General features: G+C 40.4%; 1 long non-coding RNA gene and 2 pseudogenes across 1 annotated transcript; 1 reads left to right on the top strand and 2 right to left on the bottom strand.

Annotated features, from left to right (window-relative positions):
- The window catches only part of LOC119876785, a 60,109-nt pseudogene that overhangs the window by 26,646 nt on the left and 6,468 nt on the right, over positions 1-26,995 (bottom strand).
- On the bottom strand, positions 1,456-6,988 carry LOC106559453 (annotated as a pseudogene).
- Positions 8,370-25,519, top strand: LOC119873846. The gene is made up of 2 exons (XR_005366468.1): positions 8,370-9,246; positions 23,691-25,519. It is a non-coding gene; the product is annotated as an uncharacterized LOC119873846 (long non-coding RNA).

Genomic DNA, 26,995 nt, shown 5'->3' with positions numbered 1-26,995 from the left:
TTGGGAGGGAAAGGCCTAGGGATCTTGAAAAGGTCATAATTTCTAGAGGAAAGGAAGGTTGTATGAGTCCCAGTGATGCCCACATCTGGTTGATGAGGTGAAAAAGGTGGATTTCCTCAGTCCTTACTCTTGTGAGGATAGATGATATCTGGTGGCAAGATGATAAGCAGCCCAGATCATGAGAATGTTAATCCTACATCAGGATGCTTTGAATATCTAAGGCCATTTTAAATGCAATGTGGCCACAAAAATAAGGTCAAGATCTCCCTCCCTTTGAATATTTCACACATTTGTTGTGCATGAGGCAGCACAAACAGTCTTTCATGTTCTGCCTTACTGATTCTCTTCTTTCCTCCTGCAGACCTTTCCTGAGCAGAGGGGCAGCACAGAGTGGTCAGGGAATTGTGGAACACTAGTGCCCTCCAACCTCTGGGGAGAGACTTCAAAGTAATTAGAGGTTTGAAAGACAGCATCCCTATGTGCACCTTTTAAATGATAAAACATCCATTTTATACCAGGAATGGGCAAAGAAGAGGGAACAGTTTCAATCATAGTAACAGCAGGAATAAGAATCCTTCAGCTTTGAGACTGCTATTGCTGATGTTTACCAGCTCCTGTTTCACAGTTTTTTGGAGTATTTGAGTAGAAGTAAAAAACATTATTCTTCCAGCTTACCAAATTCAATTCATCTTTGCTTTCAAATTCCTTCTGAATTTGCCTCCACTTTCATATCTCTTGTCATTGTGCACAGTTCACTGATCTCTCAGCCATTTAATGTTGATAAATTTTTAAAAATATAAACTCTGACTTTGCTCCTTCCCTCTGTTCCTCAGTAGTATCAAACTTTGACATCCTGGTACATTTCCCTAATCCTCTTTCAATTTCCTCTTTCCTGCTGTAGTGTCCTGCTACACACTACATTTCTCACTTAGACATGTTCCCTGACTCATGCATTTCCCTTAGATTGGTGAAGAGGGTATTGATATGAGGTCTGAGGAAAATCATTCATAAAAAAACCAAGGAGAACAATCTCTTGATTGTACCTAACGTTTATTATCTGAGTAAATCAAACAAATGTAAACTACCTCGTAACAGAGATTAAGGAAAAATATGGGTGCAAATAGCTAAGGGAATCCACGAAGAGCCTATGGTGAATTCCCCTTTGCATAGCAATGGATTCTGTATATGGAGCAATGGGTTTTCTCCAATGAAGACATTCTCTCCACTTTAGGGAAGATATGGCCTTGGTGGTAGGTTCTACTCATAGAACACATGTTCTATTCATAGAACACAAGATCTGAGAAGCTTTTCTTATTTATTTATTTATTTATTTATTTATTTACTTAATTTTTAGAGAATCAATTTTTTAAAGATTTTATTTATTTATTTATTCATGAGAGACACACAGAGAGACAGACAGAGAGAGAGAGGCAGAGAGACACAAGCAGAGGGAGAAGCAAGCTCCATGCAGGGAGCTCGAGATGGGACTGGATCCTGGGCCTCCAGGATCACGCCCTGGGCTGAAGGTGGCACTAAATCGCTGAGCCCCTGGGGCTGCCCAGCTTTTTTGTTATTTAGTTAGTCTCTGAACTATGTGTCTGGCATCTTCTGAGACTTATGCTCTCTGAAATCTTATGCAAGAAAATTCTAGCATCATCAATCACTTTGTTCATGAATTTCAAATGTAGAAAATAGATTTTCAAAAGCTGGAAAAGATTGGATGACAGGCTTCCATTCATAAAGCAATGGCCTTCAGTACACTTCATGGCCTTGGCAGCTATGCAGTTATTCTTTAGAAGTAACCAGAAATGTAAGGACTTGATAAAACTCTTAATCTCCTCCACAGACATTACCAGCTTTCTGACAATCCCTTTGACTGATTTCTCATCCAAACCAAAATAGTTCTCATAAACATTCAAACACTTCTCTTGTTGGGACTAATCAAAGTCACTGAAGCAGGCCATAAAGGGGATGGAAGTGAAAGCCAGAGATTTCAGGGAATCCAGCCAAATCCTTTCCTTGAATAAAGTTCTCTCCATCTCAATGGAAGCCTCACCCAAATTGGGCAACAGAATCACAAAGATGTAGCACTTATGAACAGGGAGGTCCTTCAGCAGAGTCTCCTCCAGTATTGGGAAATCAAAGTCATCCAGGTCAAACTTGGAGACCAAGAAGTTGCCTGGCTCATGCACTCTGATGTTGCTGAGAGTAGTCAGGCAGCTGTCTCATATCTGCTGAAGCATTCTCTCCCTTTTCAAGGACCTGGCCTTGTTTTTCCCTTCATTATATAAATCATTATCCACCTTGGTTCTATCAAAGTGGAATTTCTTACCTAGTTCCCTAAAATTTTGGTTCAGCAAAACATCATTAAAGTTATACCATGAAGAAGAAACAATGATGAAGAAATCATAGTTAGCAAATCCCACCATTTTGAGATATGTATGTAGAAGGAAATTGGGGGTTCCAGTTCCAGGCAGGTCCCAGAAGGTCATACTGGGATCCTTTGGATGTTGATAGGGGGGTTTCTTCATGGTGGTCTTAAAAATCCCAACAGTTGCAGAATTCTTCTCTTCATGAATATGACCTCAAAGGGCATTGATGAAACTGTACATCCTAGTTCCAGATTCCTGAATACAGCCATATACAGAGGAGTATTCTCTGCTTCCACAAGTAATTCCTGAGTTATATCAGCCACATCTTTTATATTAACCTCTTGATGACTTGCTTGAATTCTAGAAAGGTTTTCTGAAGAGAGGATCCCCCTGTCTTACTGAGTAATGTGATGAGATAGTCACAGGAGAATTTATATGAAGGAGGTAAGGCTAATCACAGAAAAGGAGATGAGATGTTGGAAGCAGAGTTTGGAATGAAAATCCAGAAATACAGAACATGTAAGAAAGGCCACAAACTAGGGAATTCAGGCACCTTCTAATACAAAGAGAAGACATAGAAATGGATTGTATCCTGGAACTTTTTGAAGGAACCAACCATATGGACACCTTGATTTTAGCACCTGTAAGATTCATTTTAGACAACTCACCTCTAGAACTATAAGCTAATAAACCTGTGTTGCTGTCTTAAGCCAATAAGTGTGTATTAATTTGTTGCACAAAAATGAGAAACTAATGCAGTCTTAATTTTCTTGAAGCCTCAATACAGGAGCCCAATACCTTTCCATTCTATAGGAAAAATCATTCTATAAGAAAAATCAGGCCAGCACATTAGGGAGCACAGAAGAATTGTAGACATAGCTCACTTCCAATCCCCAACAGCAAATAGGGGCATGGATTTTCCTTTGGAGGAGCCTAGAGGCAGAGAAAAGCCCACCAGGATGTATGTTCCACAAGGGGATAGCTCAGCACATAGTCCTTGTGGTAATAATTTCCCTATGGCAGCTTAATATCGATTTACCTCAGCTAATGGGAGAATTTGGGTGGGATTTGGAACATGTGACAGGAAGGACTGAGAAGGTAAATAAGAGCGCTAATTCTCCTGATTCAATTCTGCACTTTGTGAAACATAGGTACCCGATTATATCATGGCAATTCAAGGATGCCATTAGATGTTATTTATGGGGCCTCTTTTCAACTATGAGTGAGGAAACCGTGAATTAAAAATATTTGTAATAGGAGGGGGGGCAAAATTGTGGAGGAGTAGGGGTCCTCAACTCACCTGGTCCCACCAACTTACCTACATAACTTTCAAATCATCCTGAACACCTACAAATTCCACCTGAGATTTAAAGAGAGAACAGCCCAAACACTACAGAGGGTTTTTGCTTCTAGCAAGGTAGAAAGGTAGAAAGGACCAATACCCACTATTTGCTTCAATGTGGGTAGAACTGGAGGGTATTTTTTTTTAATTTATTTTTTATTGGTGTTCAGTTTACCAACATTCAGAATATGTATGGGAGTGTATGTGACGGGGAGTGCCCGTCACCCATTCACTCCCACCCCCCGCCCTCCTCTCTTTCTACCACCCCTAGTTCGTTTCCCAGAGTTAGGAGTCTTTACGTTCTGCCCCCCTTTCTGATATTTCCCACACATTTCTTCTCCCTTCCCTTATATTCCCTTTCACTATTATTTATATTCCCCAAATGAATGAGAACATATAATGTTTGTCCTTCTCCGACTGACTTACTTCACTCAGCATGATACCCTCCAGAGGTATTTCATATTTCATATTTCATATTCTCCAGAGGGCATCATGCTGAGTGAAGTAAGTCAGTCGGAGAAGGACAATCATCATACGGTTTCACTTATATAGTGAATATTAAAAAATAGTGAAAGGGATCATAGGGGAAAGGAGAGAAAATGAGTGGGGAAAATCAGAGAGGGTGACAGAACATGAGAGACTCCTAACTCTGGGAAATGACAAAGGGGTGGTGGAAGAGGAGGTGGACAGGGGGATGGGGTGACTGGGTGACAGGCAAGGAGGGGGGCACTTGACAGGATGAGCACTGAGTGTTATACTATATGTTGGCAAATAGAACTCCAATTTAAAAAATAGTAAAAAAAAAAAAATCCAGAATGAAGCCTTGCCATTTGAAATGACATGGATGGAGCTAGAGTTATGTTAAGTGAAATAAGCCAGGTAGAGAAAGACAAATATCATGTAATTTCATTCATATGTGAAATTTAAGAAATAAAACAAATAAGCAGGGGGAAAAAGAGAAAGAGGCAAACCAAGAAACAGGTAACTATAGAGAAATGATGGTCACCAGAAAGGAGGTGGCTAGGGGGATGAGTTAAGTTGGAGATGGCAATAAAGGAGTGCACTTATTGTGATGTTTATGGGATGTTGTATGGACATGCTGAATCACTATATTGTACATCTGAAACTAATATTTACACTGTATCTTCACTAACTCATTTAAATAAAACTTCCAAGAAAAAGAATTTGTGGATTCATAACAGAATGTCAGGAACACCAAAAATGCACTATGTATGCATTTATTTAAAAATTCATTTTTCAGGACCTACTATATGTATTTTCTACTAGTATTTCAGTTATAAGACCAGGGTTTTGTATGAAGTAACCATAACACTGAGTTATTCTCTCTGCTAACTAAAATATTCCAAATTACTGTCATGCCTTTTCACAAGAAGGATCACATGAGGAAGGATTTTTTAGAGCTGTTTTTCACACTGTCAAATAAATCACTAAATTGATATTTGGTTCAAGAGTGAGTTATGGAAATGTCCCTGAGGACAGTGGGTCAGAATTGCTTTAAGGAAAGCCAAGTCAACTTTCCAGGCACCAGTGCCATGCCAGCACTGAGAATAATTCAGAAGCTAGCTGTCCCACTTTTCCATTTTCATTCTCAACATTCTGATGTAGCTAGGTTTGCCCAGAGCCCTCAGGGTCTTAAAAATCTCTTATTTTTTAAGAAGAACTTTTGCATCACTCACCATGGCCTCAAGGAAATAACTTACCAAAGCAGGATGCCAAATCACCACCCTTGTATCAGAGGATGTGGAAGAGGACATGTATGGAGCAGTAAAAAGCACTAGAAGGAGGAGAGAGGAGGGAAGGAAAAAGAGTTCATACAACAAAGGGTGACTTGAGGTATGCTATTATGAGCAGGGAGAACCTTAGTCCTGGCCACAATGTTGTATCCAGGAGCCTTCCTCTTTCTGTCCAGCCATTGTGTGGACTTCTGACATGGGTGTAAAGTTTGCCCTTGCTCAGGCTATTCCCTTATCTTGGAAAGCCCTTCTTTAAAATGTTCTTCATTCTTCCAGAGTAATTTCAAACCTTGATTATTCTATCCAAACTTTCCTGCTCAGATTATTATTTATCTTGCTTCAGTTTTCTTTATTTGCAATGTTATGAAAATAATACTTCTCCATGGTGGCAAATATACGAAGACAGCACCAGCATTTACCCCCATACCCCTTCCCACCTGTGCTCTGAACCCTCCAGAAATCTCACTTCTGATCCCCTCTGCCTATGTCTCTGCTTCTCTATGTGTCTCTAATTAATTAATTAATCAATTAATTAGTTAATTAATTAAAATCCCACTTCTGATAACCTCCAACCTCATGTCATAGACTGGTTCTCATATGGGGCAGCTAAATAAGGATGTGTGGCTTCTTTCCTCTCAGAAAGATACTGTATATCTTCATGAGGAGACAGAAACTTTTAATGGTTGCAAATGTGTTTTCTACTCTCTAGAAAGTATGCTGGCTCATGAAACAAAGTGTTGAAAGGACTCTTTCTGTTTTTTGAGGAGTAGAAACAGCAGGTGGCATGGATTCCCATGTTCTAAAAAGTAATGCTAGATTATCCACCTGGGACTTGCTATGAGCCACCCCAACTGTCCTGACATTACCCATCACCTGCTTCATACCTGTGTGTAAAAGGGGACAGAAACCAGGTTGGACAAATAAGCCACTTGGAGGACTGACTGGTATATAAGGTGCCATTGATGGAAAAGGTGGTGTGAGCTACTGAAGCAGTACCTGAATGGGATGTCATAAGAAGTAAGCCGTGAAAAGGAGGTCCCTCTGTCGCCTTCCCTGATGTTAATCAAACTGAGTTTTTTCTGGAGTCATGGTCCTATCTTATCATGAAGAATTACAAAAACTTGAGATAGGACACCAGAAGATATTATTTAACCAAGACTAAAGGTAATGTAAAAGATCTGTATACTGTCCCCTACAGAGATTGGGAGTAGAATTTTTATACCAGGAAGCAAGTCACCTCTAGTCCCCACTGATGTCATGCCAGCATGTAGGCTGGAGAGGTATGCTTTGGCAAAATTATGATCTTTTATAATTCTGAATATTTATCTCTTTCCAGCTGCCCCAATGCCAATTTCATACTCATTCCTTGAATGATCACCTGAGTGTCTCCATGGAAAATTATAGGAACTCTTCATTTCTGGGGTTCAGACGTGTCACCAGGGACTAGTGACCTGAAGAATATTCACTCACCATTCAGCATTCAGAAGGTTCCTTAAATGACAGCTGACATGAAAAGACATGGAGGAAACTAAAATGCATATCATATAGAGAAACCAATCCAGAAAGGCTAAATATTACACAATTCCAGCTGTGCAACATTTTGAAAAATGCAAAACTGTAGAATTGATGAAAAGATCAGTCGTTCACAGAGAGTCAGGGGAGGGAGGTTTGAATAGGTGGAGCAAAGGCCTTTAAAAATATACTATTTATTGGACACAAGACAGCAGAAGAGTAGGGGATTTCATCTCATCTGGTCACTTGAATTTAGCTAGGTAACTATCAAATCATTCTAAACACCCATGATTTCAATCGAGATATAAGAAAAGAATTGCTGGAACTCTGAAAGTAGAAAAGTGACCTTTTTGCAAGACAGCTGTGGAAAGCCTTCAAGGAACAAAAGCTACACAGAGAACCAAAAATAGTTTACACTGAACTGGCCCCCTGGCAAGGGGCAGTGCAACTGTATAAAGGCAAAGGCACCTGAGAATCAGCTCAGCAGGCCTCTCCCCGAGAAGACCAACTGGAAGAACAGGTGAACAGGAATTTTCTGGACCATACAGTACTGTAAAAATCCAGCCCTGGGGGAAAATAGTATGTAGAATTTGAGGTTTTTTTTCTAATGATATGTTTATCATTCAGGTTAAAAATTTCCATTTCTTTTTTTCTTTTTCCCTTTCAAGTAGTTTCTTATTTTACCAACCCTCTGTTTTAACTCTTTTTTTAAATTTCATTTTTTACATATACATTTTATAGATATATTCTTCATTTTGGCTTCCTTTCACTCTTTTCAATTTTATTTTTGCACACACACACAGACACAACTTTTTCTTTTTTACAATTTTGGCATTTAGTGTCTTCTAACACACAGACTGAAATACATTCAAGCCAAGTGGATCATCCTGTTTGGTCCACCATGTGAGATTATATTTTCTCTCCCATCCTCTTTATTTTCCTTTTCCTTTTCTTTTTCCTTTTCCTTTCCTTTTCTTCTATGCTTTCCGACTTCTTCTGATTTATCTAGTGTGTATTTCAGGTGGGTCATAGTTAATATTTTTGATTTTGTTCAATTGCTCATTCATTCTTCTCTGGGCAAGATGACCAGAAAGAGGAATTCACAACAAAAGAAAGAATCAGAAGTAATACTCTGCCACACATCTAATCGTTGGGAATATAAGTAAAATGTCAGAGATGAAATTCAGGATAACAATAATAAAAGTATTAGCTGAGCTTGAAAAAATCATTAAAAAATCAAGAAAATCTTAGTGCAGAAATGAGATCTCGGGCAGCCCGGGTGGCTCAGCAGTTTAGCGCCACCTTCGGTCCAGGGCATGATCCCGGAGACCCAGGATGGAGTCCCACGTTGGGCTCCCCGCATGGAGCCTGCTTCTCCCTCTGCCTATGTCTCTGCCTCTCTCTCTCTCTCTCTCTCTCTCTCTCTATCTCCCGGGTCTCTATGAAAAAATAAAATCTTTAAAAAAAAGAAATGAGATCTCATAATGATGAAATTAAAAATACTCTAACTGGACTTAGTCTAAAATGGATGCTCTAACTGCAAGGGTATTTGAGGCAGAAGAGAGAGTAAGTGACAAGGAAGACAAGTTGATGGAAATAAAGGATACTGAGGAAAAGAGAAAAGTAACTAATAGAATGTGAGGAGAGGCTCTGAGAGATAAGGGAGGGTATGAAGAAAAAAATCTCAATTATTGGAATTATTGGAGTTCCTGAAGATACAGAGAGAGAGAGAGAGAGAGAGAGAGAGAGAGAATTTATATTTGAGCAAATTATAGCTGAGAACTTCCTTAATCTGGGGAAAGAGACAGGCATTCATATCTAAGAGATAGATAGAGAAGACCCCTTCCCAAATCAATAAAAATAGATCAACACCCCAACATATGATACTGAAGCTTGCAAATTCCAGAGACAAAGAGAAAATCCTGAAATCACCTTTAGACCAGTGGTTCCTAAATCTCCTAACCTAGAAACATTAAGCTGGCAAAAGAACTATCCACAGAAACACAACAAGCCAGAAAGTGCTGGCATGATATATTTAGGGTACTAAATGAGAAAAAAATACAGTCAAGAATATTTTCCAGCAAGGCTGTCATTCAGAAGTGGAGAGATAAAGAGATTCCAGGATATAGAGAAACTGAAAGAAAATGTGACCACCAAGCCACTCTGGAAGAAATATTAAAGGGGATCCTGTAAGTGAAGAGAGGGCCAAGGAGTAACCTGGACCAGAAAGGAACAGAGATAATCTGCAGAAACAGGGAAGGTACAGGTAATACAATGGCACTAAATTCATATCTTTCAATAGTTACTGTGAATGTAAATGTGAATGGACTAAATGCTCCAATAAAAAGACACAGGTGGGTCCCTGGGTAGCTCAGTTGGTTAAGCATCTGCCTTTGGCTCAGGTCATGATCCCAGGGTCCTGGGATTAAGTCCCATGATGGGCTTCCTGCTCACCAGGGAGCCTGCTTCTCCCTCTCCCTCTACCCTTCCTCCTTGCTTGATTTATATCTCTCACTGTCAAATACATAAAAAAGATCTAAAGAAAAAGACACAGCATATCAGATTGGACAAAAAAAGTAAGATTCACTGATATGCTATCTGACTCATTTGAAACCTAGATTGAAAGTAAAAAGATGGATCACATTTATCATGCTAATGGTGCTCAAAAGAAAGCTGGAGTAGCAATCCTCATATCAGAATAATTAGATTTCACATAAAAAAACATAAAAATATCTTACATACTAAGAGATGAAGAGGGACACCATATCTTAAAGTGTCTATCGAACAAGAAGATCCAACAGTTATAAATATTTATGCTCCTAATTTGGGAGCAGCCAATTATATTCACCAATTAATACACAAATTAAAGAAACACATTGTTAATTATGCAATAATAGTAGGGGACTTCAACACCTTACTCATAGCAATGGAGAGATCATCTAAGCAGAAGATCAACAAGGACAAAAGGGCCTTGAATGACACACTGGGCCAGATGGATTTCACAGATATATAAAGAGCATTCCATCTGAACAGAACTGAACACACATTCTTCTCAAGTGCACATGGAACTTTCTCCAGAATACCACACACTGGATCACAAATTAGGTCTCAACTGATACCAGAAGCACTATTATAAAGCTACTGGTGGCTCTACAAAAAAGCATAAAGGACTCAAGAGACTTCATGACTGCAGAATTTAGATCTAATCAGGCAGAAATTAAAAATCAATTCAATGAGATGCAATATAAACTTGAGGTCCTAACAACAAGGGTTAACGAGGTGGAAGAACGAGTGAGTGACATAAAAGACAAGTTGATGGCAAAGAGGTAAACTGAGGAAAAAAGAGACAAATAATTAAAAGATCATGAGGATAGATTAAGGGAAATAAATGACAGCCTGAGGAAGAAAAAGCTACGTTTAACTGGGGTTCCCAAGGGCACTGAAAGGGACAGAGGTCCAGAATATGTATTTGAACAAATCATAGCTAAAAACTTCCTAATCTGGGAATGGAAACAAGCATTCAGAACCAAGAAATAGAGATATCCCTCCCTAAAATCAACGAAAACCACCCAACACTTCAACATTTAGTAGTGAAGCATGCAAATTCCAAAGATAAAGAGAAAATCATTAAAGCAGCAAGAGATAAGAAATCCCTGACTTTTATGGGGAGGAGTATTAGGGTCACAGCAGACCTCTCCACAGAGACCTGGCAGGCCAGAAAGGGCTGGCAGGATATATTCAGGGTCCTGAATGAGAAGAACATGCAGCCAAGAATACTTTATCCAGCAAGGCTTTCATTCAGAATGGAAGGAGAGATAAAGAGCTTCCAAGACAGGCAGGAACTTAAAGAATATGTGACCTAAACCAGCTCTGCAAGAAATTTTAAGGGGGACTCTTAAAACTCCTCTTTAAAAAGAAGTCCAATGGAACAATCCACAAAAACAGGGACTACATAGGTATCATGATGACACTAAACTCATATCTTTTAATAGTAACTCTGAACATGAATGGGCTTAATGACCCCATCAAAAGGTGAGGATTTCAGACTGGATAAAAAAGCAGGACCCATCTATTTGCTGTCTACAAGAGACTCATTTGAGACAAAAGGACACCTACAGCCTGAAAATAAAAGGTTGGAGAACCATTTATCATTCAAATGGTCCTCAAAAGAAAGCAGGGGTAGCCATCCTCATATCAGATAAACTAAAATTTACCCCAAAGACTGTACTGAGAGATGAAGACGGACACTATCTCATACGTAATGGATCTATCCAACAAGAGGACTTAACAATCCTCAATATATATGCCCCGAATGTGGGAGTTCCCAAATATTTAAATCAATTAATAACCAAAGTGAGGAAATACTTAATAATAATACACTTATACTTGGTGACTTCAATCAAGCTCTTTCTATGCTAGATAGGTCTCCTAAGCACAACATCTCCAAAGAAACGAGAGCTTTACACTGGACCAGATGGATTTCACAGATATCTACAGAACTTTACATCCAAACTCAACTGAATACACATTCTTCTCAAGTGCACATGGAACTTTCTCCAAATAGACCACAAACTGGGTCGCAAAACGGGTCTGAACCGATACCAAAAGATTGGGATCGTCCCCTGCATATTCTCAGACCATAATGCCTCGAAATTAGAACTAAATCACAACAAGAAGTTTGGAAGGACCTCAAACACATGGAGGTTAAGGACCATCCTGCTAAAAGATGAAAGGGTCAACCAGGAAATTAAGGAAGAATTAAAAAGATTCATGGAAACTAACGAGTATGAAGATAAAACCATTCAAATCTTTGGGATGCAGCAAAAGCAGTCCTGAGGGGGAAATCCATCGCAATAGAAGCATCCATCCAAAAACTGGAAAGAACTCAAATACAACACCTAACGTTACACATAAAGGAGCTAGAGAAAAAACAGCAGATGGACCCCACGCCCAGCAGAAGAAGAGAGTTAATTAAAATTCGAGCAGAACTCAATAAAATCGAGACCAGAAGAACTGTGGAACAGATCAACAGAACCAGGAGTTGGTTCTTTGAAAGAATTAATAAGATAGATAAACCATTAGCCAACCTTATTAAAAAGAAGAGAGAGGAGACTCAAATTAATAAAATCACGAATGAGAAAGGAGAGATCACTACCAACACCAAGGAAATACAAACGATTTTAAAACATATTATGAACAGCTATACGCCAATAAATTAGGCAATCTCGAAGAAATGGACGCATTCCTGGAAAGCCACAATCTACCAAAACTGGAACAGGAGAAATAGAAAACCTGAGCAGGCCAATAACCAGGGAGGAAATTGAAGCAGTCATCAAAAACCTCCCAAGACACAAGAGTCCAGAGCCAGATGGCTTCGCAGGGAAATTCTATCAAAGGTTTAAAGAAGAAACCATACCTATCCTACTAAAGCTGTTTGGAAAGATAGAAAGAGATGGAGTACTTCCAAATTCATTCTATGAGTCCAGCATCACCTTAATTCCAAAACCAGACAAAGACCCCACCAAAATGGAGAATTACAGACCAATATCCCTGATGAACATAGATGCAAAAATTCTCAACAAGATACTAGCCAATAGCATCCAACAGCACATTAAGAAAATTATTCACCATGACCAAGTAGGATTTATCCCTGGGACACAAGGCTGGTTCAACACTTGTCAAACAATCAATGTGATCCATCATATCAGCAAGAGAAAAACCAAGAACCATATGATCCTCTCATTAGATGCAGAGAAAGCATTTGACAAAATACAGCATCCATTCCTGATCAAAACTCTTCAGAGTGTAGGGATAGAGGGAACATTCCTCGACATCTTAAAAGCCATCTATGAAAAGCCCACAGCAAATATCATTCTCAATGGGGAAGCACTGGGAGCCTTTCCCCTAAGATCAGAAACAAGACAGGGATGTCCACTCTCACCACTGCTATTCAACATAGTACTGGAAGTCCTAGCCTCAGCAATCAGACAATAAAAAGATATTAAAGGCATTCAAATTGGCCAAGAAGAAGTCAAACTCTCCCTCTTCACCGATGACATGATACTCTACATAGAAAACCCAAAAGCCTCCACCCCAAGATTGCTAGAACTCATACAGCAATTTGGCGGCGTGGCAGGATACAAAATCAATGCCCAGAAATCAATGGCATTTCTATACACTAACAATGAGACTGAAGAAAGAGTAACTAAGGAGTCAATCCCATTTACAATTGCACCCAAAAGCATAAGATACCTAGGAATAAACCTAACCAAGGAGGTAAAGGATCTATACCCTAAAAACTATAGAACACTTCTGAAAGAAATTGAGGAAGACACAAAGAGATGGAAAAATAGTCCATGCTCATGGATTGGCAGAATTAATATTGTGAAAATGTCAATGTTACCCAAGGCAATGTACACGTTTAATGCAATCCCTATCAAAATACCATGGACTTTCTTCAGAGAGGTAGAACAAATTATTTTAAGATTTGTGTGGAATCAGAGAAGACCCCGAATAGCCAGGGGAATTTTAAAAAAGAAAACCATATCTGGGGGCATCACAATGCCAGATTTCAGGTTGTACTACAAAGCTGTGGTCATCAAGACTGTGTGGTACTGGCACAAAAACAGACACATAGATCAGTGGAACAGAATAGAGAACCCAGAAGTGGACCCTGAACTTTATGGTCAACTAATATTCGATAAAGGAGGAAAGACTATCCATTGGAAGAAAGACAGTCTCTTCAATAAATGGTACTGAGAAAATTGGACATCCACATGCAGAAGAATGAAACTAGACCACTCCCTTGCACCAGACACAAAGATAAACTCAAAATGGATGAAAGATCTAAATGTGAGACAAGATTCCATCAAAATCCCAGAGGAGAACACAGGCAACACCCTTTTTGAACTCGGCCACAGTAACTTCTTGCAAGATACATCCACGAAGGCAAAAGAAACAAAAGCAAAAATGAACTATTGGGACTTCTTCAAGATAAGAAGCTTTTGCACAGCAAAGGATACAGTCAACAAAACTAAAAGACAACCTACAGAATGGGAGAAGATATTTGCAAATGACATATCAGATAAAGGGCTAGTTTCCAAGATCTATAAAGAACTTCTAAAACTCAACAGCAAAGAAACAAACAATCCAATCATGAAATGGGCAAAAGACATGAAGAGAAATCTCACAGAGGAAGACATAGACATGGCCAACATGCACTTGAGAAAATGCTCTGCATCACTTGCCATCAGGGAAATACAAATCAAAACCACAATGAGATACCACCTCACACCAGTGAGAATGGGGAAAATTAACAAGGCAGGAAACCGCAAATGTTGGAGAGGATGCGGAGAAAAGGGAACCCTCTTACAATGTTGGTGGGAATGTGAACTGGTGCAGCCACTCTGGAAAACTGTGTGGAGGTTCCTCAAAGAGTTAAAAATAGACCTGCCCTACGACCCAGCAATTGCACTGTTGAGGATTTACCCCAAAGATACAGATGCAGGGAAACGCCGGGAGACCTGCACCCCGATGTTTCTAGCAGCAATGTCCACAATAGCCAAACTGTGGAAGGAGCCTCGGTGTCCATCGAAAGATGAATGGAAAAAGAAGATGTGGTCTATGTATACAATGGAATATTACTCAGCCATTAGTAATGACAAATACCCACCATTTGCTTCGACATGGATGGAACTGGAGGGTATTATGCTGAGTGAAGTAAGTCAATCGGAGAAGGACAGTGTATGTTCTCATTCATTTGGGGAATATAAATAATAGTGAAAGGGAATATAAGGGAAGGGAGAAGAAATGTGTGGGAAATATCAGAAAGGGAGACAGAACATGAAGACTCCTAACTCTGGGAAAGGAACTAGGAGTGGAGGAAGGGGAGGAGGGCTGGGGGTGGGAGTGAATGGGTGATGGCAACTGAGGGGAACACTTGATGGGATGAGCACTGGGTGTTATCCTGTATGTTGGTAAATTGAACACTAATAAAAAATTAATTTATTTAAAAAAAAAAACTCGCAAAAAACAGGAGTGCAGATCCCAATGGTTTCCCAGGGGAATTTTACCAAACATTTTCTTTGTATATTTTTTTATTGGATTTCGATTTTCCAACTTATAGTATAACACCTAGTGCTCATCCCGTCAAGTGCCCCCTTCAGTGCCTGAGAGATAGTCACCCCATCCCCCCACCCACCTCCCCTTCCACTACCCCTTGTTCATTTCCCAGAGTTAGGTGTCTCTCACGTTCTGTAAACTTCACTGATATTTCCCACTCAATTTCTCTCCTTTCCCCTATAATCTCCTTCACTATTTTTTTAATATTTCCCATATGAGTGAAACGATATGATGATTGTCCTTTTCGACTGACTTCACTCAGCATAATACTTTCCAGTTCCATCCACGTTGACGTAAATAGTGGGTATTGGTTGTTTCTAATGGATGAGTAATATTCCCTGTATATATATACCACATTTTCGTTATCCATTCATCTTTCGATGGTAACCGAGGCTCCTTCCACAGTTTACCTATTGTAGACATTGATACTGTAAACATTGGGGTGCCGGTGTTTCGGTTTTTCACTCATCTGTATCTTTGGAGACAATCCCCAGTAGTGCAATTGCTGGATACTAGGGTAGCACTATTTTTATCTCTTTGAGGAACCTCCACACAGTTTTCCAAAGTGGCTGTACCAGTTTGCATTCCCACCAACAGTGCAAGAGGGTTCCCTTTTCTCCACATCCTCTCCAACATTTGTTGTTTCCGGTCTTGTTAATTTTCCCCATTCTCACTAGTGTGAGGTGGTATCTCATTGTGGTTTTGATTTGTATTTCCCTGATGGCAAGTGATGCAGAGCATTTTCTCAAGTGCATGTTGGCCATGTCTATGTCTTCCTCTGTGAGATTTCTCTTCATGTCTTTTGCCCATTTCATGATTGGATTGTTTGTTTCTTTGCTGTTGAGTTTAAGAAGTTCTTTATAGATCTTGGAAACTAGCCCTTTATCTGATATGTCATTTGCAAATATCTTTTCCCATTCTGTAGGTTGTCTTTTAGTTTTGTTGACTGTGTCTTTTGCTGTGCAAAAGCATTTATCTTGATGAAGTCCCAAGAGTTCATTTTTGCTTTTGTTTCCCCTGCCTTCATACATGTCTATTGCAAGAAGTTGCTGTGGTCAAGTTCAAAACGCCTGTTGCCTGTGTTCTCCTCTAGGATTTTTAAAAAATATCTGAAAATTTTATTTTATTTTATTATTTTTTAAGATTTTATTTATTTATTCATGAATGACAGAGAGATAGAGAGAGAGAGAGAGAGAGAGAGAGAGAGGCAGAGACACAGGCAGAGGGAGAAGCAGGCTCCATGCCGGAAGGCTGACGCGGGACTTGATCCCGGGACACTTTCACGGGACTCCAAGATCACGCCCTGGACCAAAGGCAGGCACTAAACCGCTGAGCCCCCAGGGATCGCCTCCTCTAGGATTTTGATGGATTCTAGTCTCACATTTAGATGTTTCATCTATTTTGAGTTTATCTTTGTGTATGGTGTAAGAGAATGGTCCAGTTTCATTCTTCTGCATGTAAATGTCCCATTTTCCCAGAACCATTTATTGAAGTGACTATCCTTTTTCCAGTGGATGTCTTTCCTGCTTTGTCGAGTGTTAGTTGACCATAGAGTTGAGGGTCCATTTCTGGATTCTCTATTCTGTTCCATTGGTCTATGTGTCTGTTTTTGTGCCAGTACCACACTGTCTTGATGACCACAGCTTTGTAGTACAACCTGAAATCTGGCATTGTGATTCCCCTGACTCTGGTGTTCTTTTTAAATATTCCCCTGGCTATTTGGAGTCATTTCTGATTCCACATAAATCTTAAGATGATTTGTTCCAACTCCCTGAAGAAAGTTCATGGTATTTTGATGAGAATTGCATTAAACTTGTAAATTGCCCTGGGTAGCATAGACACTTCCACAATATTAATTCTTCCAATCCATGAGCATGGAATATTTTTTCATCTCTCTGTGTCTTCCTAAATTTCTCTCAGAAGTGTTCTGTAGTTTTTAGGGTATAGATCCTTTACCTCTTTGGTTATCTTTATTCCTAGGTATCTTCTGCTTTTGGGTGCAATTTAAATGGGATTGACTCCCTAATTTCTCTTTCTTCAGTCTCGTTTGTAGTGTATAGAAATGCCACTGACTTCTGGGCATTGATTTTGTTTTCTACCATACTGTCGAATTGCTGTATGAGTTCTAGCAATCTTGGGGTGGAGCCTTTTGGGTTTTCTACATACAGTATCATGTCATCTGCAAAGAGGGAGATTTTGACTTGTTCTTGGCCAATTTGAATGCCGTTTATTTCTTTTTGTTGTCTGATTGCTGAGGCTAGGACTTCTAGTACCTTGTTGAATAAGAGTGGTGAGAGTGGACATCCCTGTTGTGTTCCTGATCTTAGGGGAAAGGCTCCCAGTGTTTCCCTATTGAGAATGATATTTGCTGTGGGCTTCTCATAGGTGGCTTTTAAGATGCTGAGGAATGATCCCTCTATCGCTACACTCTGAAGAGTTTTTATCAGGAATGAATGCTGTATTTTGTCAAATGCTTTGTCCGCATCTATTGAGCCGATCATATGGTTCTTGTTTTTTCTCTTGTTGATGAGACCCATCATGTTGATCATTTTATGAGTGTTGAACGACTCTTGCATCCTGGGGAAAAATCCTACTTGGTCATGGTGAATAATCTTCTTAATGTACTGTTGGATCCTATTAGCTAGTATCTTGTTGAGAATTATTGCATTTGTGTTCATCAGGGGTATTGGTCTATTTTGGTGGGGTCTTTGGTTTTGGAAATAAGGTGATGCTGGCCTCATCAAACAAGTTTGGTAGTTTTCTGTCCCTTTCTATCCTTCTGAACAGTTTTAGTAAAATAGGTATTATTTCTTCTTTAAACATTTGATAGAATTCCCCTAAGAAGCCATCTGGCCCTGGACTTTTACGTCTTAGGAGGTTTTTGATGACTGTTTCAATTTCCTCCCTGGTTATCAACCTGTTGAGGTTTTCTATTTCTTCCTGTTCCAGTTTTGGTAATTTGAGGTTTTCCAGAAATGCATCCATTTCTTCTAGATTGCCTAATTTATTGGCATATAGCTGCTCATAATATGTTTTTAAAATCGTTTGTATTTCCTTGGTGTTGGTAGTGATCTCTCCTTTCTCATTCATGATGTTATTAATTTGAGTCTTCTCTCTCTTCTTTTTAATAAGGCTGGCTAATTGTTTATCTACCTTATTGATTCTTTCAAAGAACCAACTGCTGGTTTTGTTGATCTGTTCCTCAGTTCTTCTGGTCTCTATATCATTAGTTCTGCTTGAATCTTTATTAACTCCCTTCTTCTGCTGGGTGTAGGATCTATTTGCTGTTTTTTCTCTAGGTCTTTTAGGTGTAAGGTGAGCTTTTGTATTTGAGTTCTTTTCAAATCTTGGATGGCTGCTTGTATTGTGATGTATTTCCCCCTCAGCACTGCTTTTGCTGTAACCCAAAGATTTTGAATGGTTGTATCTTCATTCTCATTAGTTTCCATGAATCTTTTTAATTCTTCCTTAATTTCCTGGTTGACCCTTTCATCTTTTAGCAGGATGGCCCTTACCTCCACGTGTTTGAAATCCTTCCAAACTTCTTGTTGTGATTGAGTTCTAATTTCAAGGCATTATGGTCTGAGAATATGCAGGGGATGATCCCAATCTTTTGGTATTTGTTCATACCTGATTTGTGACCCATTACATGGTCTATTCTGGAAAAAGTTCCATGTGCACTTGAGAAGAATGTGTATTCAGTTGCATTTGAATGTAAAGTTCTGTAGATATCTGTGAAATCCATCAGGTCCGGTGTATCATTTAAAGCTAAGAGACTCATTTTGGACCTAAGGACAACTACAGCATGAAAATGAAAGGTTGGAGAACCATTTACCATTCAAATAAACCTCAAAAGAAAGCTGGGGAAGCAATCCTAATATCATATGCTGAGTGAAATAAGTCAATCGGAGAAGGACAAATCAGTCTAATATGTAGTAAATTAGATGGTGATAAGTGCTAAACTAAATTCTTCAGTTAGCTTAGCTAAGCAAAGGAAGGGGTGACAAGGATGCATTTCAGACAGAGAGTGAATATAGATTATGGGGACAGAATTTTAATATGGCTGTAGGTCAAGGATATAAAGGTGGAGAGAAGCCAGAGTCTAGGGAGAACATGGAAGGGTTGAAGCAAGGACTTATATACTACAAAAAATTTAGAATTAACCTCATAAGCACTGAGGAGCCATATAATCCCTAAAAGCAACATTTGGACAGGTGGGAGACTTCCATGGTGCCCACCTCTCAGGGGTTCTTGGGATGTTTTTGATGACTGCTTCAATTTCCTCCCTAGTTATTGGCCTGTTCAGGTTTTCTATTTCTTCCAGTTCCAGTTTTGTTAGTTTGTGGTTTTCCAGAAATGCTTCCATGTCTTCTAGATTGCCTAATTTACTGGCATTTAGCTGCTCCAGTTCGATCCCATTAGAATGTAAGGTCCATAGGGCAGTGATTTTTCTACACAGCTGTACCCTGTACTAATATAGCACCTATTACATCATAGGTTTTTGATAAAATATTCACTGAATAAAGTTCAGCAGATGATAGCCATAAATTCACCTATGTAGTTGGGACTGTAAATACACGTGGTGCTGACGAGCTGATTTATTTTTTTTCTTTGGTACCAAACTGCTTTAATTACTACAGTTTTTTATGGTTGATGTATGGTCCCATACTTCTGACTTGTGTCCTTGCTGTTCCTTCTGCCTGGCATTAGTTTCCCCCTCCCGGTTCAATGTGGGAAACGCTGCTTACTCTTCAAGTCTCATGTCAAGCTCCACCTTTTTGTAAAATTTTTCTGCTTCTGCAGTGCTGAATTAGATGGCCCTCCTCCATTTTCTCATACTCTCTCTGTCATTGTATTTATCACTCTGTGACTTGGTCATCTATTAATACACCTTCTTCCCTTAGTAAATTGTAACTACTTTGAGGGATCAGGATTGATGTTGGTATCCATAGTGCCTAGCACAGTGCCTGGAATTCAGTAGGAGCAGCTGTAATCAGAGCTCAATTTAAATCCAACTATGGAAGGAGCCTCAGTGTCCATCAAAAGATGAATGGATAAAGAAGATGTGGTTTATGTATACAATGGAATATTACTCAGCCATTAGAAATGACAAATATCCACCATTTGCTTCGACGTGGATGGAACTGGAGGGTATTGTGCTGAGTGAACTAAGTCAATCGGAGAAGGACAAACATTATATGGTCTCATTCATTTAGGGAATATAAATAATAGTGAAAGGGAATAGAAGGGAAGGGAGAGGAAATGAGTGGGAAATATCAGAAAGGGAGAGGGAACACGAAGACTCCTAACTCTGGGAAACAAACGAAGGGGGGTGGAAGGGGAGGAGGGCGGGGGGTGGGGGTGACTGGGTGGCAGGCACTGAGGGGGGCACTTGAGGGGATGAGCACTGGGTGTTATTCTGTATGTTGGCAAATTGAACACCAATAAAAAGTAAATTTATTATTTAAAAAAATAAAAATAAAAAAATTCAGAAAATAAAAAATAAATTTATATAAATAAATAAATAAATCTTAGTTTCCTCACTCACAGCCGATGGTGAGAGGCCCCATCAGTAACATAGTAATGACTTCCTTGAATTGCCATGATACATATAGGGGCCTTGATCTGGACCTTCCTATCATCCAGAGCTATGAGTAAAAATTTGCATTTCTAAACCAGCCATCTGTTATATTTTTGCTATAGCTGAATAGAAGAAAAATATGCCCAAAAAAGGTTTATTTTGCCTTACTACTCATGATCAAAACTTATAGGTTTGAAATGGCTCTAGGGTATTGAGGATGGATAGCATTACAATATAGCATAGTTTCCAACATGAGATAATCAGTAAACATTTTGCTTAATTCAAATTTTCTTTTTTTATAATAAATTTATTTTTTATTGGTGTTCAATTTGCCCACATACAGAATAACACCCAATGCTCATCCCGTCAAGTGCCCCCCTCAGTGCCCGTCACCCATTCACCCCCACCCCCCGCCATCCTCCCCTTCTACCACCCCTAGTTCGTTTTCCAGAGTTAGGAGTCTTTATGTTCTGTCTCCCTTTCTGATATTTCCCACACATTTCTTCTCCCTTCCCTTATATTGCACTGTTGGGGATTTACCCCAAAGATACAGATGCAATGAAACGCCAGGACACCTGCACCCCGATGTTTATAGCAGCAATGTCCACAATGGCCAAACTGTGGAATGAGCCTAGGTGTCCTTCGAAAGATGAATGGATAAAGAAGATGTGGTTTATGTATACAATGGAATATTACTCAGCCATTAGAAATGACAAATACCCACCATTTGCTTCAACGTGGATGGAACTGGAGGGTATTATGTTGGGTGAAATAAGTCAGTCAGAGAAGGACAAACATTATATGTTCTCATTCATTTGGGGAATATAAATAATAGTGAAATAATAGTGAAAGGGAATAGAAGGGAAGGGAGAAGAAGTGGGTGGGAAATATCAGAAAGGGAGACAGAACATAAAGACTCCTAATTCTGGGAAAAGAACTAGGGGTGGTGGAAGGGGAGGAGGGCAGGGGGTGGGGGTGAATGGGTGACAGGTACTGAGGGGGGCACTTGACTGGATGAGCACTGTGTGTTATTCTATATGTTGGCAAATTGAACACCAATAAAAAATAAATGTATTATTAAAAAGAAAAAAGACATCAGGGCAAGCCCACACCTCTAGTTTTCTGGGGTTCATGCAGGCCCCACAATGACACCCACTGTGGGGTTCATGCAGGCCCTGAATTCTCCCTGCCATCTAGAATAGATGTGTGTCCAGTGCACACCTTTTTTGAAAACTGGAATCATTTCCAGGAATAGAAGCCAAGCCCTCTCTGAGCTCCTTCCTGCTGGGGCTGGGCCTTGCCATTTTCTTTAACCAGAAATGATGGAGCTCTGCCCAAGAGAGATGCTAGAGCAGTAAAACCTTCAAATTCCACTCTCCTTCCCAGCTTCACTTCCCTCCTTCTCTCTAGGCTCTTCCTCAGGCAACCCCAAGCCAACACAATTCCTTTCCTTCTTTCTAGAGCTACCTGGGGCTAGAACCAGTTTTGGACTATCCCAGAGGGCACTGAGGCTCAGCATTCAATGTGAAAAGGTTCACATTGCCTTGGGCAGAGCTTGCCTATAACCTCAGTGGGAAGGGTGAGTCCAGGCCTTGGGGCTGGTTCAGGCAGAGGAGTCTGGGGGGAAAATGAAGCAAGCAGGATCCATCCCAAAAGAAGTATCTTGGCTGTCCTGAGAAGGAGAGCATGAAGGTGCATGATGAGGCCTACAGATGACTGTTAAATTTTACCACACAGGAAACAATTGGATATGATGGCAGAACAGTGGCAGGTGGGTGTGAGGATGGGTCTCCAGCAGCATCATTGGGCCCCACAGGTTGGCTGAGCAGACAGCCCTTCATGGAACAGAAAGGCCTCATGGGGCTCCCAGGGCAACTCCTCATTCAAGGAGGCAGTCTTGTACTTTAAAAACTTGTATTCATGCATGTAGAAGTGGTAGATTTTTTTTAAGACCTATTAGCTAGTAGGCACTCATAACTTGTGGGATTGTAAAAGCACACAAGGCAAAAGCATTGTGTGTAGCAAGCAGGAGAAGAAACTATTAGGTAATCCCAGCCAATTCTCTTTTCTATTCCTGTCCTAAAAATGCTTGCAATCTCTCTGCAGAGTTCAGCCTACAAGAGAAACTTATACTCATGGAAGACCTTAAGTACTTATAACAACAGACACAATGACAAACAATCATGTGCAAACATGGGTGCTGCTTAAAATAGATGGGAAACTACTTGGGAATTTTGTTGTGACTTAGATGTTCAAGTTAAAAAGGCACAGGCTTTCCTTAGGTATGCACTTTGTATTAAAAGATGTCAGACTGGGATGCCTGGGTAGCTCAATTGTTGAGTATCTGCCTTTGGCTCAGGGTGTGATCCTGGAGTCCTGGGATCCAGTCCCACACTGGACTCCCTGCATGGAGCCTGCTTCTCCCTCTGCCTATGTCTCTGCCTCTCTGTGTGTGTGTCACTCATGAATAAATAAATGAAATCTTTAAAAAAAAAAAAAAGATGCCAGACTTTTATGAAGAAATGTCTCAAGAGGAAAGAAAATGCACTTTTCAATATTAATCAAAAGTTTATTCTTGACTCTAAAGACAAATGTAATAAGAACATATAGATCCTAAGCACTGAAGGATGTGGACAGCTGGCACAAAATCATCACTACCCTGCAGGTATCCACCTTGTTGTTCTGCTAAATCAGTTTGGGTGGAGGAAGAACCTGTATCTTCTTGAGTCCTGACTGAGTGACCCTCATGATGTTTTGCTGCTTAAATTCTCTCTTGTCTGTAAACTGCTTTGGCACTGACCCTGGCATCACAGCTCAGAGTATTCCTCAATGGTCTCCTTCCTTACATGTGTGCATATTCCTGAATGAGGATTTTACTCACTCTGTACTCAAAACATCTTTGTTAGCAGCGTGGGTGTGGATCTGATGGCCTGAACTTGATGCTGAGGCTGATATTCTTGTTTCTCTGTTCACCCATGCTTCTAACTCCTCTGTTCTTCCTTCTTCAGGTTACTCCACTGGTCAGCAGTGTAATGTAGCCAGTCCTATCCCTTCACACCACATTACCCACATCCTTCACCTCTGCTCTGCCATGCCAGAGGGTGTTATATGCAGCAGGTGCCATGACCATTGAAAAGGCCTTGGGAGAAGGCACACTGCTGAGGGTGGTTTCTGTGGTCAGGGAACCCTGAAGACAGCATCCAGTACCCCAGTGAGCATTGCACTGAGTGGGGACTGTGGCAGCTGCCATATCTCCTTCATCAATCCATTGCAAGGAATTGGGTATGAGGAGGAGGACTCAGCTCCCACTGGGGTGGTGAGGACCACTGACATACTTGCCACTATTCTCATTTCACCAGTGTGGTACTGTGGGATGTGCCCAAGTAGTGGCAGTCATGCAAAACCTGTATAACTGTGAAGGAGATGCAGGTTAGCTGATACGACTTCACCATCATGCCTGCATCCAAGAGTTCCGCATGAATCTCAAGAAGTTTGCCAAAATCATATGTAACCTGGAAAAGTGGTTCCATATCATCAGAGCAAGCTGAACAAGGATCTCAGCACAAGTGCATTCTGAGAGGAATGACTCCTGCAGAATATCTGGGAGATTATCCATGAAAATCCCCCAGAAGAAGTGGGTGTGTGAACCCATCATATCCTAGGTCTCTAGCCTTGACCCTTGATTGCATGACTTCTAAGAACTTAGGAACACCTTGAACAAGGGTCTCTCTGACATCAGGAAACATGTTCCACTAAAAAACCTGTCTACATCAGTGAGAAGATCCTCAATGACAAGGTAATCTCTCTGCAGATGGGAATCACCAGACAGTGTTTGCAGGACACCCTTGGTGTTCAGAATGAAGATGATTTGGAGTAGTGTCTGAATACCTGCTGTTGTTTCTTTGGAATGGGTGATGAATCTCTCTAGAGGGTGGCACAGAGTCTGGGATTCCCATGAAGGAGTACAGCACCATCATGAAATCCTTAGATCTGTACCCTCTCTATAAAATGAACTGGAGACTGACTTCATGACTTCTTCACTAGTGAAGTATTCCTTAGCCTTCTTAGGTACATCCACTTCTTGGGTGACCATGTCATTCTCTGCTTTAGCTGACTGAAGAAATGATGCACCCTTGAATTAGATGCCAAGGAAATGAAGACCATCCTGAGGAAATCCTTTCTTCCAGAGCTAACCACTTGGACATAGTCCAATAAGTTCATTCTCAAGTGGAAGTCAGGTTGCCTTCAGATCCTCTTCCAGGAGGATACAGTTTTTTCTCCACTAGAAAGGAATGGATTTAACCTAACACTTTCTTTTATCTCTAAGAGTATTAGTTTCTTGAAAGCAATTTTTAAAATGATCTGTCTTCCTAAACCCAATCCTAATGCACTGTTCCCTTGAAAAATAACTATTTGTTAAGTCATTAAATAAGTTATCTGGGTTTAGAATATAGAAATTTTGTTTTAAGTTGCAAATTGTCATGTATGTCTGGAGCAGTCTTTTTCATCTCAGAGCCTATGGCAACAGCAAGCACATCAAAACTACTCAGCACTAGTTTCGTGAAGTGCACTCCCCACATGCCACAGAAGATGTCCACCTCCCTAAAGCTAGTTAGAGTTGAGGATCAGACAGGAGGATGGAGAAACTCTACCAGCATCACCCCAGGGTGGGGGAAAAACATGGAATTTCAGGGTAAAGGGGCATGGAGACCTACACAATTGAAGCCAATGATGTATAACAGTGGGAGATAATACATTTTTGTTTGTTTGTTTATTATTAAAATAATAATAATAAAATAAATAATAAAATAAAATAAAATAATTTTTTATAAATTTACTTTTTATTGGTGTTCAATTTGCCAACATATAGAATAACACCCAGTGCTCATCCCGTCAAGTGTCCACCTCAGTGCCTATCACCCAGTCACCCCCACCCCCCTCCCACCTCCCCTTCCACCACCCCTGGTTCATTTCCCAGAGTTAGGAGTCTTTATGTTCTGTCTCCCTTTCTGATATTTCCCACTCATTTTTTCTCCTTTCCCCTTTATTCCCTTTTACTATTTTTTATATTCCCCAAATGAATGAGACCATATAATGTTTGTCCTTCTCCAATTGACTTATTTCACTCAGCATAATACCCTCCAGTTCCATCCACATCGAAGCAAATGGTGGGTATTTGTCATTTCTAATGGCTGAGTAATATTCCACTGTATACATATACCACATCTTCTTTATCCATTCATCTTTCGATGGAAAGAGAAAATCTTAAGCAGGCTCCATACTCAGCACAGAGCCCAATGCAGAAAAAAAATGCTGCAATTCTACAAAGAGAAAAGCCACCACTTTTTCTAAGGAAGGAGGTACAGAGACTTGAATCTGGGCGATATATTTGAGGATATGGTGAGGGGAGAGATTGGCTTAAGGAAGCTACCATAAAGTATTATAAGCATCAGAATGCAAAATTGGAACTTTTAGAAGTCTACTACAGTGAGGGACATCCCTGGCTTAAAGGTGCTCAGGTGATGACGAACTGGGGCAGAATCCCAAGTGGACAGCATGGTCTCAGGATCCCCAGGGTCACAAGAAGAAGGGGGTGTCTGAGTGTAGCAGAGCTCCCAGGCACTGGACTGGGGTAGCTGGCTGAAAACAGCAGATCTAGGCACCGCGTTTCTGCTTGGTGTTACCATAAACTGCAAACAGCTGCGCCGTCCCGGACTGCTTTCCTGGGAGGGGCCCAGCAAAAGGCAGAATCATGGTGAGACCCCCCCTTCCTCCCCCAGGAGGAACTATGCAAGTCTATGCCTCAGGAGTCTGTAAAATTTGGAGACTTGAAACTCAGGTGCCTGAGATAAAAAAAAAAAAAAAAAAGCTCAGTCACAGGGCGTGTGAACAGAGTAGGGATATGACCTCTCACTCACTGGACAGTGGGGATATGACCTTTCAGATACAGGGCTATAGACCCTGGTGCCTCCATATTCCTCCCCTCATCCGTGCTGAAAATCTTCAGGGAGCAAAACAGTGCCACACAGTGGAATCCAGAGCCGATTACATTGAGCCTGGCCTCCTGGCAAGGGAGGTGCATTTCCACAAGTACTGAGGCATTTGAGAATCAGTGCAACAGGCCCCTCCCCCAGAAGACCAGCAGGAACAACTGCTTAGTACCAAGTTTGCCAATCATAGAGAATTGAAAACTTCAGCTCTTGGGGAAAACAGTGTATAGTATTTGTGGGTTTTTTCCTTCTTCCTTTAATCTTTCAGTTTTCTTTTTTTCCCCCAGCTATTTTCTTATTTTTTCAATTTTTTTTTTATTCTT

The sequence above is a fragment of the Canis lupus genome, chromosome 11 (genome assembly GCF_011100685.1).
Source record: "Canis lupus familiaris isolate Mischka breed German Shepherd chromosome 11, alternate assembly UU_Cfam_GSD_1.0, whole genome shotgun sequence".
Taxonomy (NCBI): Eukaryota; Metazoa; Chordata; class Mammalia; order Carnivora; family Canidae; genus Canis; species Canis lupus.
This window is presented reverse-complemented; position numbering and strand designations above follow the sequence as displayed.